The 12,500-nt window shown below is 35.5% G+C and overlaps 1 protein-coding gene across 1 annotated transcript in view; it reads right to left on the minus strand.

Moving 5' to 3' along the window:
• Nucleotides 1-3,846, minus strand: part of LOC106870876 (protocadherin beta-16-like) — a 27,477-nt gene extending 23,631 nt beyond the window's left edge. Inside the window, exon 1 of the mRNA XM_089362137.1 lies at nt 3,433-3,846. The gene's annotated coding sequence lies outside the window, so the exon portion shown is untranslated. The remainder of the gene's footprint in view (nt 1-3,432) is intronic.
• Between the last annotated feature and the right edge of the window lie 8,654 nt (nt 3,847-12,500).

The following is a 12,500-nucleotide window of genomic DNA, read 5'->3' on the forward strand; positions in this document are numbered from 1 at the left end:
TAGAAAATCTGCCTCAACAAATTAGGTCTGACCAATACAAGCATTGAAAAATGGACAAAAAGTGGACATTCAAGCAATGCTAATACTAAAGAGGATGGCAACAATGGATTCCTCTATTTCAAATTATGATGACTACTCAAGGAATTATTGTATGGAGTGGCTGAGTATCCCAGTGCTGGCTCACCATTGGTTATGATGATGAGAATTCCAATTGATCTGATCAATGGAACATCATGCTTCTGAAATTAACATGCAAGTGGCTGAGCGCTCCACCAACACACTTACCCTTAATGTAGTTCTCAGGGATATTCAATATGACACAGAAGAGGACAAGGCTGGCCCCTTTGGAATTACAGGTACAACTCATTTTTTGCCAGTTGAGTGGACCAGAGTCAGACGAAATAGAGTACCTTGCCCAAGCACACAAAACACCACCAGGAATTGAACTCATGGCCTTACAATTGTGAGCTGAACACACAAACCACTAAGCCACACATCTTCACTGCTCAGAGGTACAAAGGGTACTAAGTGGCTGCGTATCCCACAGACACGTTTATTCATCATGATTCTTCTAGGAGAATCAGTGTGATAGAGTGTTTGACAAGACTGGACCTTTGAGTTATGAGTAAAACTCATTTGATGGGCTTCCTCACAGTTTCCTTTGGTTATGATGATGAGAATTCAGCCACTCTATTGACTGAAGGCAGCACTACCTCCTCCAGCACTTGATGTAGATCTCCATGTTCAGTCTGAGGCTATGTGGGAAGAGGAATGGAGGCATAATGTCACCATCACTAGTGATCACTCCAAACACCATGATTTTGACTGGCTGTTTGATTTTTATCACTCTCAGTACATGTCCTTAGATTGCACTGTCCACAGATTGACACCCAAACACTCTGAAATGTTTGTATTAGAGCTTCTGGCATGAATGCCAAGTAGTACAGCATGTCATTTCGAAATTTCTGGTAGAGTGAATTGCGTCATGGTGTTGTTTTTCTCACAAAAAGTACCCAACTGACCCTACTATACTGTGTAATTGACAAAATCAAAAACAAACAATGTGCATGCACGAAATATAAAATATAAAATGGTGACAATTTACCCATCACATGTGTGTGTGTGTGTTTGTATGGATGGATGGATGTAAGAAATAGTCATAATAGTGTCTCCCATTAAAAGTCCCTCGTTGAGGAAATGTCTGGCTACCAACATATTTTACAAAGGAATATATTTATGTTGACCCCCCCCCCTTGACATAGCCACCACCATCATCACCATCACCCACCTACACCCTTATCCAATCTTACTTGTGTCCAGTTGTATGGATTCTGGAGTCACCTTATATATTGTAGATGTTGGTCTGTGAGTAGGGGCCAGTGCCCCTAGTTTATCCATAAATGACCAGTAGCTGACCAAGTAGTAAGTGTACCCTTGTCAATATCATCAGGGTTCTCCAAGGTGTTTGGCACTGATATAGTCACAGACATTGCGAGATTAAGGTAAAGAATTGCAACGGGAATGAGAAGCTTCTCAGCCGACGCCCAACAACTCTGCCATCCGACCAAGCCAGGATAGGAACCTTTATCATCATCATTATCGTCATCATCATTGAACATACATGTTCCATGCTGGTCCAGGTTGAGTCTGGGTGGTTTCACAGGACGTGTCCAAAGGCTGCTATGTCATGGTCATCCACATTTGGATGCCCTTCTTAATTCCAACTTCCTCACAGTGTGTATTGTGTGTTTTTCTCCTGGCACCAGCCCCAATGGGGTTGCCATGCAGCAGGCAGGGCTATGAGCACAGAATGGAGGCAGTTTCACATTAGCAAACGAGGGGTTACAACATGAGATAAGGGACCATAGTACAGCAAGTTACTTGCTGTAGTGGGGCTACATCGTTGCTCATATTTTGGAAGAGAGGAGTTTTTATCTTGGGTGAGAAGGGCTCAAGATGGAGAGTGGAGTGATAAAAACAGTGGTGATAGGGGGTTTGTGTAGACCTCCAAAGCACAAAATGTGCAGAATTGAACCAGGATGGAGAAAGTGGGATTGTAGACAGGTGGAAGGTGCTGGAGGGAATGAGGGGAGTGGGTGGAGGAGACATCTGGAATGACTGGATAGCATTGAAGAGTGGATGCAGTGAGTAGAGAGCAAGGGGTGGGTGTGACTAATGAAGCATGAGTTGTGGTGGGTAGAAAGATGTAGGATGTGTGTGTGTATTGCCGGTCATGTGTAGCACTTGGGGTATCTTCTACTATACCACCAAGCCTACAAAAGCTTTGTGAGTGGCTTTGGTAGATGAAAACTGAAAGAAGCCCATCATGTATATGAGTGCATGTATATATTTATATGTGTGTCTAAGTGTTTGTGCAGATGTATATACAGACATACATGCACACAACCTTACATGCCTATACACACACACACACACATACACAGATATAAGCACACATACACACACAAGCATTTTGACTTGTCCCATTTTTACCTCATCCAAAGACCCAGTCACCCCTTACAAAGATGTGTTTGATAAATAATCGAAATAAATTAAATTAGACTTGTGACAATGTGAACACGGAAACACAACACATAAAGAATCTTTCATAAACTATGTTTAATGAATATATTCCTATGATTGTGGAAAGAAACTCGGGGAGAGCATAGCAGGAGGTGGTCCCCAGAGGAGAACCCCCTTCAGGCAAGTGTTTTTGGCCATATGTATTATATATATACAAATATATGTGTGTGTATAAATAAATACATATATATAAATATATATATATACATACATATATATATATATATATATATATATATATATATATATATATATATACATACATATATATATATATATATATATATATATATATATATATATATATATATACATACATACATACATACATATATATATATATACACACACACACACACACACACATGTATAGGTGTATAGATAGTAAGATAATTAGACAGACAGGCATACAGACTGATAGACAGATAATAGAATTATTGTATCCAGTGTTCAGGTGCACTACATTTATTTTTTTTAATAGTTAAATCGCATAACCAGCAAAACTTTGAAGTCACTCTCAATAAATTCATATATACATATCCATATATAAATATACATACATACATACATACATATATATATATATATATATATATATATATATATATATGCACACACACACATGTGTGTATTCATCTGTATGTATATTTGTGTTTTATTCTTTTCTTGCATCCTCATGATTTTCACGAAAACCAACGTGCACCCTGACATCTGTACAACCACCACCCACTACTACCACCACCACATCAAGAAAAGCACAACAACAGCGCAAAAAGTACAACAACCACAACAATATAATCCATCATTTTGCAGTAATGTGCAAAGTTTTTACCAAAAGTGCAAACTCACCTTACATATATGCATTATAGCGTGTTGCAGCATGAAAACACAGGAAATTCTGCATTCACTGTAGCTCTTGCAATTAATTTGTGCATCAATGTATAATAATGTCCACATGTATGCAAACACTGCATCTGTTCCTCAGATAATGCACCTGCCAAATCCTGTATGTATATATATATATGTGTGTGTGTATGTATGTATATATCTATGTATGTGTGTTGCAGCTCTATGCTGGACACTGCACCATTTCTAAACACAAGCTGGAAAATGTGCACATGTTGTGTTTAACTTGCACGCACTGCACTTAACTCAAATAACCTGCAACAAACTTTCATGTGGTGCACCCCTCTGCAGTGAAATGCACCAAACTTTGCGCTACTCCGTGAAGCTGTTTTACCTTGAAGTTCTATTGCTCAAACTGCATCTATAGTTCCTGTTGTCTTGAATATAGTGCAGCTGTGTTTCTATAATGTGCATCTGTTGTCCCATACACTTCAGCTGTCCTCTGTGCAGCTGGCTCCTCGTACACGCTGCAAAAAAACTGCTGACTTTACAAATACAATCTCATCTCAGCAATTTTTCACTGGAAAGAGAAGGGATGGGGGAGTGTGTGTGCCTGTGTATGTGCTTGTGTGTGTGTTTGTCTGTGTTTGTGTGTGTATGTGTTTCTGTTTGTTGGTGTGTTTGTATGTTTGTGTGTGTGCTTGTGTATTTGTGTATATCTATATTTGTGTCTGTGTGAATGTCTATATGTTTATGCTTATATGTGTGAGTTTGTGTATATTTATATAAGAGTATGTGTGTAGCTTTGTGAGTTCCCAAAGATGTGTCTATGTAGGTTTGAAGGTGTCTAACTGTATGTCTATGAATGTGTGTGTGTTAACACCTATGTATGTGAGTGTGTGTACCTGTGTATGTCATGTCCATCAATGTGTGTATATATATATGTGTGTGTGTGTATTACATATATATGTATGTATATTTATATTTATATATATATTATATATGTACATACATATATATATGTATGATGATATATATATATATATATATATATATATATACACACACATATATATTATATATCATATAGACACACTGACACACACTTTTGTGTGTGTGTTTACACTATATAAACTATATAGGGCAAGTGGCTGCTGTGTCACTCTGTATGAGTGTTTGTCTATATACGTCTAGACATATAATTGTGCTGGCATATATACATATATCTACATATATACATACATTTAACCAAAAAATAAGAACAGGTGTGTATATAGCATGTATACTCTTGTGTGTTTATGAGCATGTATGCACATATGTGTAAATACAAATTTCTGTGTGTATGTGTTGATATTTCATAGAGCCATGCACAGTTTGCATGTATGTGTTCCTGTCTCTTCTGTGTGGCATGTGAGTAGCTGGTCAGTGTATATGAGACTGTAGACATGTGGGGGTATGTATAATAGACTGATGCTGTGTGTGTATGTGTGACCTCCTTCCTCTCTCCCTCTCTCTGTATGTATGTATAGGTGTGTGCACATTTGAGTGTCTTTGTGTTTGTGTGTGTATGGGAGAGTGATATATTTCACATACAGCAATGTGGTCAGGCTTTTTGTATGTATAAGTATATATAAACATATACATACATACATATATATATAAGTAGAAATTTTCATTTAAAGAGACAGGAATGGCTGGCATACTTGGGCCTTTGTGTATATTGTACATACACACACACACATTCATATATATATATATATATATATATATATATATATATATATATATATATATATATTCATATGTATTTACATATATCTATGTATTATATATATATGTATTATATATTCATATATATGTATGAGCATATGAGCTTCTGTATGTATGTGTATATATGTGTATAGCTATGTTTACCTCTATGTTAATGTGAATTTTTGTGTTTGTATAAAATTCATCTAGATGGGAATTATTGTGATTGTCTATTGCTAGATATAACTGTGTATACATACATACATACATGTGTGTATGTGTATGCATGTATATATATACATATGTGTGTGAATTTCAGAAAATTATGTGTGTGTGTATATTTATACACACACACACACACACACACATATATATATATATATATATATATATTTATTTCTGTATGAAGCTTGCTTCCCAGTCACATGGTTCCGTGCTCAATCCTGCTGTGTGGCACCCTGGGCAAGTGCCTTCTACTATAGCATTGGGCTGACCAAAGCCTTGTGAGTGGATTTGGTAGATGGAAACTGAAAGAAGCCTGTCGTATATCTATGTGTGTGTGTGTGTGTCTTTGTGTTTGTGTTTGTCTCCCCCCCCCCCCATCCATCATTTGTCAACCGATGCTGGTGTGTTTACGCCCCCATAACTTAGTGATTCAGCAAAGATCCTGGGATCGATTTAGTCAACTAAAGGCAGTGCTCCAGCAAGGCCACAATCAAATGACTGAAACAAGTAAAAGAATAAAAGAGTGTGTGTGTCTGTGTGCGTGTGAGTGGCTGTAAGTAACCTATAACTCGTAACTCATACTAGTGACCATGGTAAGGTGGGAGTTGTATATCAATACATACACAGACACACAGACATGCATGCACACCCACACACCCACATACACACACATATGTTACAATAAAGTGCAATGCTCAGCCACTTACACAATATGTAGTTGTGTGTATGTATGTAATAGTCACACGCACACACTTATATAAACTCATGTGCACATACAAGCATACACATATACACACATAGTACAGTAAACGTACAAACACAATACTCAGCCACACACACACGCATATATATATAAACCCACGTGATGATGTGATGTCTCCGCACTGTATCACTTGAGCAATGTCTGTGTGTGTGTGTATATGTTTGAGGCTGAGTGAGGGCTCCATGTTGGTGGTGTTTAGTGTGAGTGGAGGGGTTTGATGGTGAGGCACTCTGTCCAGATGTTTGTAGTTTTTGTTGTTGCCGTTTTACTTCTTTCAGTCATTTCGGGTGCAGCCAGGCTGGGGCACCACCTTGAAGGGTTTTGTTGAACAAATTGAACCCAGGGTTATATTTTCTAACTCTGGTACTTATTCTATCAGCGTTTTTTTTTTTTTGTGTGAAACTGTTAGGTTACAGGGATGTCAACAAACCAACACAGGCTGTCAAGTTGTGGGGGTAATAAGCAGAAACACAAAGACGCACACACACATACATACATTCATCATCATCATCATTCGTCTTATGTTCACTTTTCCGCTCTTGCATGGGTCAGGCAGAATTTATTCAATAAAATCGCCATTGGCTTCAGCCACAACCTCCAAACGACTTCAGAATCTCCTGCAACTCTTCTGGATGGTCTCCTTGTTTAAGTTGGTGAATGCTGCCATAATCCTTGCCTTCAGTTCATCTGTGGTGTTACAAGGAGTTTTGTTGTGCATACCCTAAAACATAAATATATTGAATTCTAACGACTGGCTATTAGTATTACTAAGCTTAAGTGAAATCACAATGTATATATCTTGTGGAAAAGTAAACAACATGGCAATAACAGCACCTGAAGATTAGCTAACCTGGTTTTGTGTTCGTTACAACTTAAGTAGCAAGTTTCACTTTGTTATGAAATGGTTGGTGTCTGTGTTTTACCAGTTCCATTCCTTTTTTTTTTTTTTCTATTTTTTTGATAAATGTATTTGTGTGTGTATATATATATGTATATATATATATCTGCCAAGAATTCACATCGACCTCAAACCAACAAGACTAAACTAAAGAGACAGAGACAGGCAGAAACAAGGGAAATGACCCTTGTATTTGAATACTTTACAAATATACTTTTAAAAAACTTTTCATTTAATTTTTCCTAAAATTTATTGTTTTCCATACTTAGAGTTGAAAAAGTCTCAATGACCGAAACCAGTACTGAAATATTTTTTATGATGAAATTATTTTTGCATTTTCTGCCTTGACTATTTTTTCCACGCACATACACACACACACACACACACACACACATATATATTGGTAAGCTATTTGAAAATTATGAATGATTCACATGACATTGTAATTGTTTTTATAAATTTGTTCCAGAACTATCCTGGGAACTGGGATATAAATTTTTAACCCTTGACTTGTATCTAGTTTGGTAAGTGCTAACAGACCTTGAGTCACTCTGCTACTTCTGCCAAATTTTAATAAGAAACAGATATACATACATATATATTCTTTTATTCCTTTATTATTTGTTTCAGTCTTTTGACTGTAGCCATGCTGGAGCACTGCCTTTATCATGCAAATTGACCCCAGGACTTATTCGTTGTATGCATAGTACTTATGCTGTCAGTCTTTTTTGCCGAACCACTAAGTTACAGGGATGTAAGCACACCAGCATCGGTTGTTAAGCGATGCTGTGGGGACAAACACACACAAACATATATATATATACATACATACATACATACAATGGGCTTCTGTCAGTTTCTGTCTACTAAATCCACTCACAAGGCTTTGGTCAGCCTGAGGCTATAGTAGAAGACACTTGCCCAAGGTGCCATGCAGTGGGACTGAACCCAGAACCATGTGGTTAGTAAGCAAGCTACTTACCACACAGCCACTTCTGTGCCTATATATATATAAATATGTATGTATGTATGTATGTATGTATATAAATCCAGGAGGAGATATCAAGATGTGATAAAAACAAACCTTAAACTTTTGAATTGGAAAAATCAGTTTTTAGGAAACATTTGCATTGGACTGATCAGAGTGATGTAGTACAATCAAGAAATGTTGTAAAACACTTAAACAGAACAGAATTCAATATGCGAAAATAAAAATGGAGTACAGGTCTTCTTGAGTACAAGAGGGTGCCAAAACATTTTAGAGGATATTTTATAACTCAGAGATTACATTTTCAAAGGAAAAGATGTCTTTATTACAGTTGGATTGTAACATGATATAGCATTTCTGATTCTCTAAGTCAATGATGTTATGTTATATAGTTGTAGCAAATTGTATAAGATCACTCTTTTTACCTTTGTACATCGATTACATCTATTATTACCATTTTGTCTTGCTTTGACTTTTCAACAATTTGTTAGTTGATGTTATAGCTTTAAGCATTTACTTTCATTGATCAGTTTCATGTCATTATGCTTTGCACTATTTTTGAATGAAGTTGTATGGTAATAAAATCTCTTCTTTAAATTTCTTTTGAGCCACTGAATAACAACCTCTATTTAGCTGGCATTCAGTGCTGATATCTTTTCATGAACAATTAGTCTTGCTAAATACAGCAGCCTTTTAGGGTATAATATTCTTTATGTTAACAATGCACCTAAAACTTAAAGTAATATTTATGTCTGTTTTATAGTTTCTTATACTTATAGCTTGTGAGGAAGTGCTTATCACTTAAAGTTTGGAAGGTTTGTACTATGTTGGACTTGAATATTCATGAGAATGAGAGGTAAACAAAATATTTCAGTGACTCATTTTTTGAAGAAGATACTTGCCTGGGGCGACAGGTAGTTGGACTGAACTCCAAATCATGTGGTCATGAAGCAAACTTCTTACCACACAGCCACCATCAAAACTTGTCCACCACATGCCAGAATGGAAAGTAGAAGGTAGAATGAAGATGTTGATGATGGTGATGATGTACATAAATGAGTGCACATGTGGGAGAGTGTGTGCATGTGTGTACTCAGGTGAGCATCTGCACTTCTATGTCTGTATGAGCCAGGCAAGAGTATTCTGGGGAAGAGGTTTTATGGGGCCAGATGTCTTTTCTGATGCCAGCTCTTCCCTGTTTTTCCCAAATCTAAGAAACAACAAATTACCTGGGACACAGCTTTATGGAGATCAAGAAACAAATAATACTGCTTGAATGAGTCTTTTCTTCATACATATACACAAACACACACACACACACACACACACATGCACATACATACATGCATATACACACACACATATATATATACATACATACGTATATATATATATGTATATACATACATATTTATATATAAAAATATTCAAATGTATATGTATGCGTATGTATGAATGTATATACATACATACATACATACATACATACATAAACATGAATTTCTGAACACACATACCCACTTGTATCTTTGTGAGTGTATGTATGTGTGTGCACATGTGTATTAGTTTATGTACACAGCTCTCTCTCTCTCTCTCTCTCTCTATATATATATATATATATGTATGTGTGTGTGTGTATGTATTAGTTGTGTCTGCTGTATATAAAAATCTATGCTACTATCTCATTCCTCACACTTTCTTTCCCACCCCTCCTACTCTCACTCATAGCTTCTCACTCCCACCTACACTCACTCACATTTTCTCACTCCTACCCTCTTTGTCTCTCATACTCTCACCCTCCCTATCATTCTGTTTAGTAAATCAAAACAAACTAATCTGTATGCAGAGTATGACGTCTGTTTGAACACATGCATTTGTGTGTGTGAGGCGGGTATACATACATACATACATTACATATATACATACACACATACACACACATATGCACACATACATACATACATAGACACATACACACACATGCACACATATATACATTTATACATATACATTCATATATATGTATGTGTGTGTATATATACACATACACATACACACATGTATATATATAGATATATTAATGTATGTATTTTACATTATATATACACATATATGCATATATATTTGTGTATGTGTGTATACACATATGCATATATACATACAAACATATATATATATAAATATTCATGTATACATAAAGATATCTGTATGTGTGTATACACATTTCCATAAGTATATGAGAACCTATCTATCTATCTATGTTTCTAAGTATACACACACACACACACACACACACACACACACATATATACGAGTACTTACAATGACATTAGATATATGTATGTGTGTGTTTATAATTATTCAAAACTACCTTATATGTATGCACATTCACACAGGGTGATCACTTTGTATGTGTGTGTGTGTATGCATATGTATATTTATATATGTGTGTGTAGTCAGACAGACAAAGAGGCAGGTATGTATATGGATAGGTTTATACAGAGATAGATATATATAAGTACTGTAGTATAATATATGCAGATATATGTTTCTATATATCCTCAAATAACTAATGTCTATGTAGACAATAATTTATGTATGTTTTGTTGTATCTGTATGTATATATATATTATAGATACACGTATATATATATATATATATATATATATATATATATATATATATATATATATATAGATAGATAGATAGATAGATAGATAGATACATGTATATATGTACATAAACATATGTATGTATATGTATATATACATATATATATATATATATATATATATATATATATATATATATATATATATATATATATATATACTTATCTAAAAGTATATAACAACACACACAATCTGCACATATCTGTATGTATGTTTGTGTAAGTTCACGTGTATATAATGTATATATTATCTGTTGTGATTAATGAGGACCTGTTTAACGCATGCACCCACAATATTCTACACGCACAATACAGTACATATACACATGCACACAACACTACATATAGATGCCACATTGTACACACACACACACACACACACACACACACACACATATACATATATATATACACATACATATACTTGCACACATTACTGTTCAGCCACCTAATTCTTGTGCACATTTCTACAGGACCAATCACAGCTTCCCTCTATATCTGATATCAGTAGTGACAAGGGAGTGTTCTTTTATTTAAGTGGACTTCTCTGAGAGAGTACTGGTGACTTTTCACTGAGACTTACGTGTATTAAACGATATATACCACAGATGATAAATACATACACGCACATGGTTACATGTACTGTGTGCATATATATATATATGTATATATATATAGTTATGGTTATCAACTAAGTTTTCATAAGTCAGATGAACCTACACTTGTGTGTAATAGAGTTGCTATGTTATTGATACAGTAATATATATATTTAGTCTTATAACAGCCAATTCATGTTCTTGAATGGGTTCATGTTAAAGCACCTTCTAACTGAGGAAAGATAAATTGTTAATAGTCATCAGTAACGCTGACATGAATTTGCTGTCATGTATGAGTGAATGACAGGTTTCTACAGTTTCTCTCAAAGAAGTACGATAGTATTTGCCTGTAGATTCTTGTCCACTGCTTTTATTTTTGATGTCAGAAATACAATTAAAAGAATATTTTCCTAGAATGGTAATTGTATAAGTGAATTTAATGATTAGTTCATTTGTGAGCAAATTAAATTGAATCATTAAAAGGTGTCTTAGTGAATGAAATATAGTCATAAGTGCTTAATTACTGGTTTCTAATTTGAAATTATTAGTAACAGGGGTTGACAGATTAAGTATAAATGTAAAAATATATAAATTAAGTCCAGATTCTTTATATGGGAAAAAGGTGGTGAGCTGGCAGAATCATTGGCATGCCAGGCGAAATGCTTAGCGGTATCTTGTCTGTCTTTACGTTCTAAGGTTGACTTTGCCTTTCATCCTTTTGGGGTCAATAAATTAAATACCAGTTGGCTCCCTCCCCAAAAATTTAGGGCCATTTGAAGCAATTTCCACTCTTCAAAACAGTGCTGGAACTCTTGTGATGTGATGCCTTTTAATGCCTTCATCATTTTTTACTTCACTTCTTCCATGTTTGCAGATTCCATAAACACCAGCTTTCATCATCAGTTATAACCTTCGAAGAAAGGTCCAGATCAACCTCCAATTGTTCTTTCAGTTCATTACACACATTCAATTGTGACTGCTTATAATCTTCCTTGAGAAAGTGAGGCATAGATTTTGCTGCAACTCTTTTCATTTGCACTTCCTTGCTCAAAATTCGTTGGCAGGAGCATGAAAACCCCTTGTAAACTTCTGTTTTGCTCATTGCTGCGTCCTTGTAAGCTGTTTGAAGCATGACATCTGTTTTGGCTGCCATTTTCCCCAGCAGAAAACAGAATTTCATG

This window comes from Octopus bimaculoides, chromosome 14, assembly GCF_046866305.1.
Source record: "Octopus bimaculoides isolate indiv1 chromosome 14, ASM4686630v1, whole genome shotgun sequence".
Lineage (NCBI taxonomy): Eukaryota > Metazoa > Mollusca > Cephalopoda > Octopoda > Octopodidae > Octopus > Octopus bimaculoides.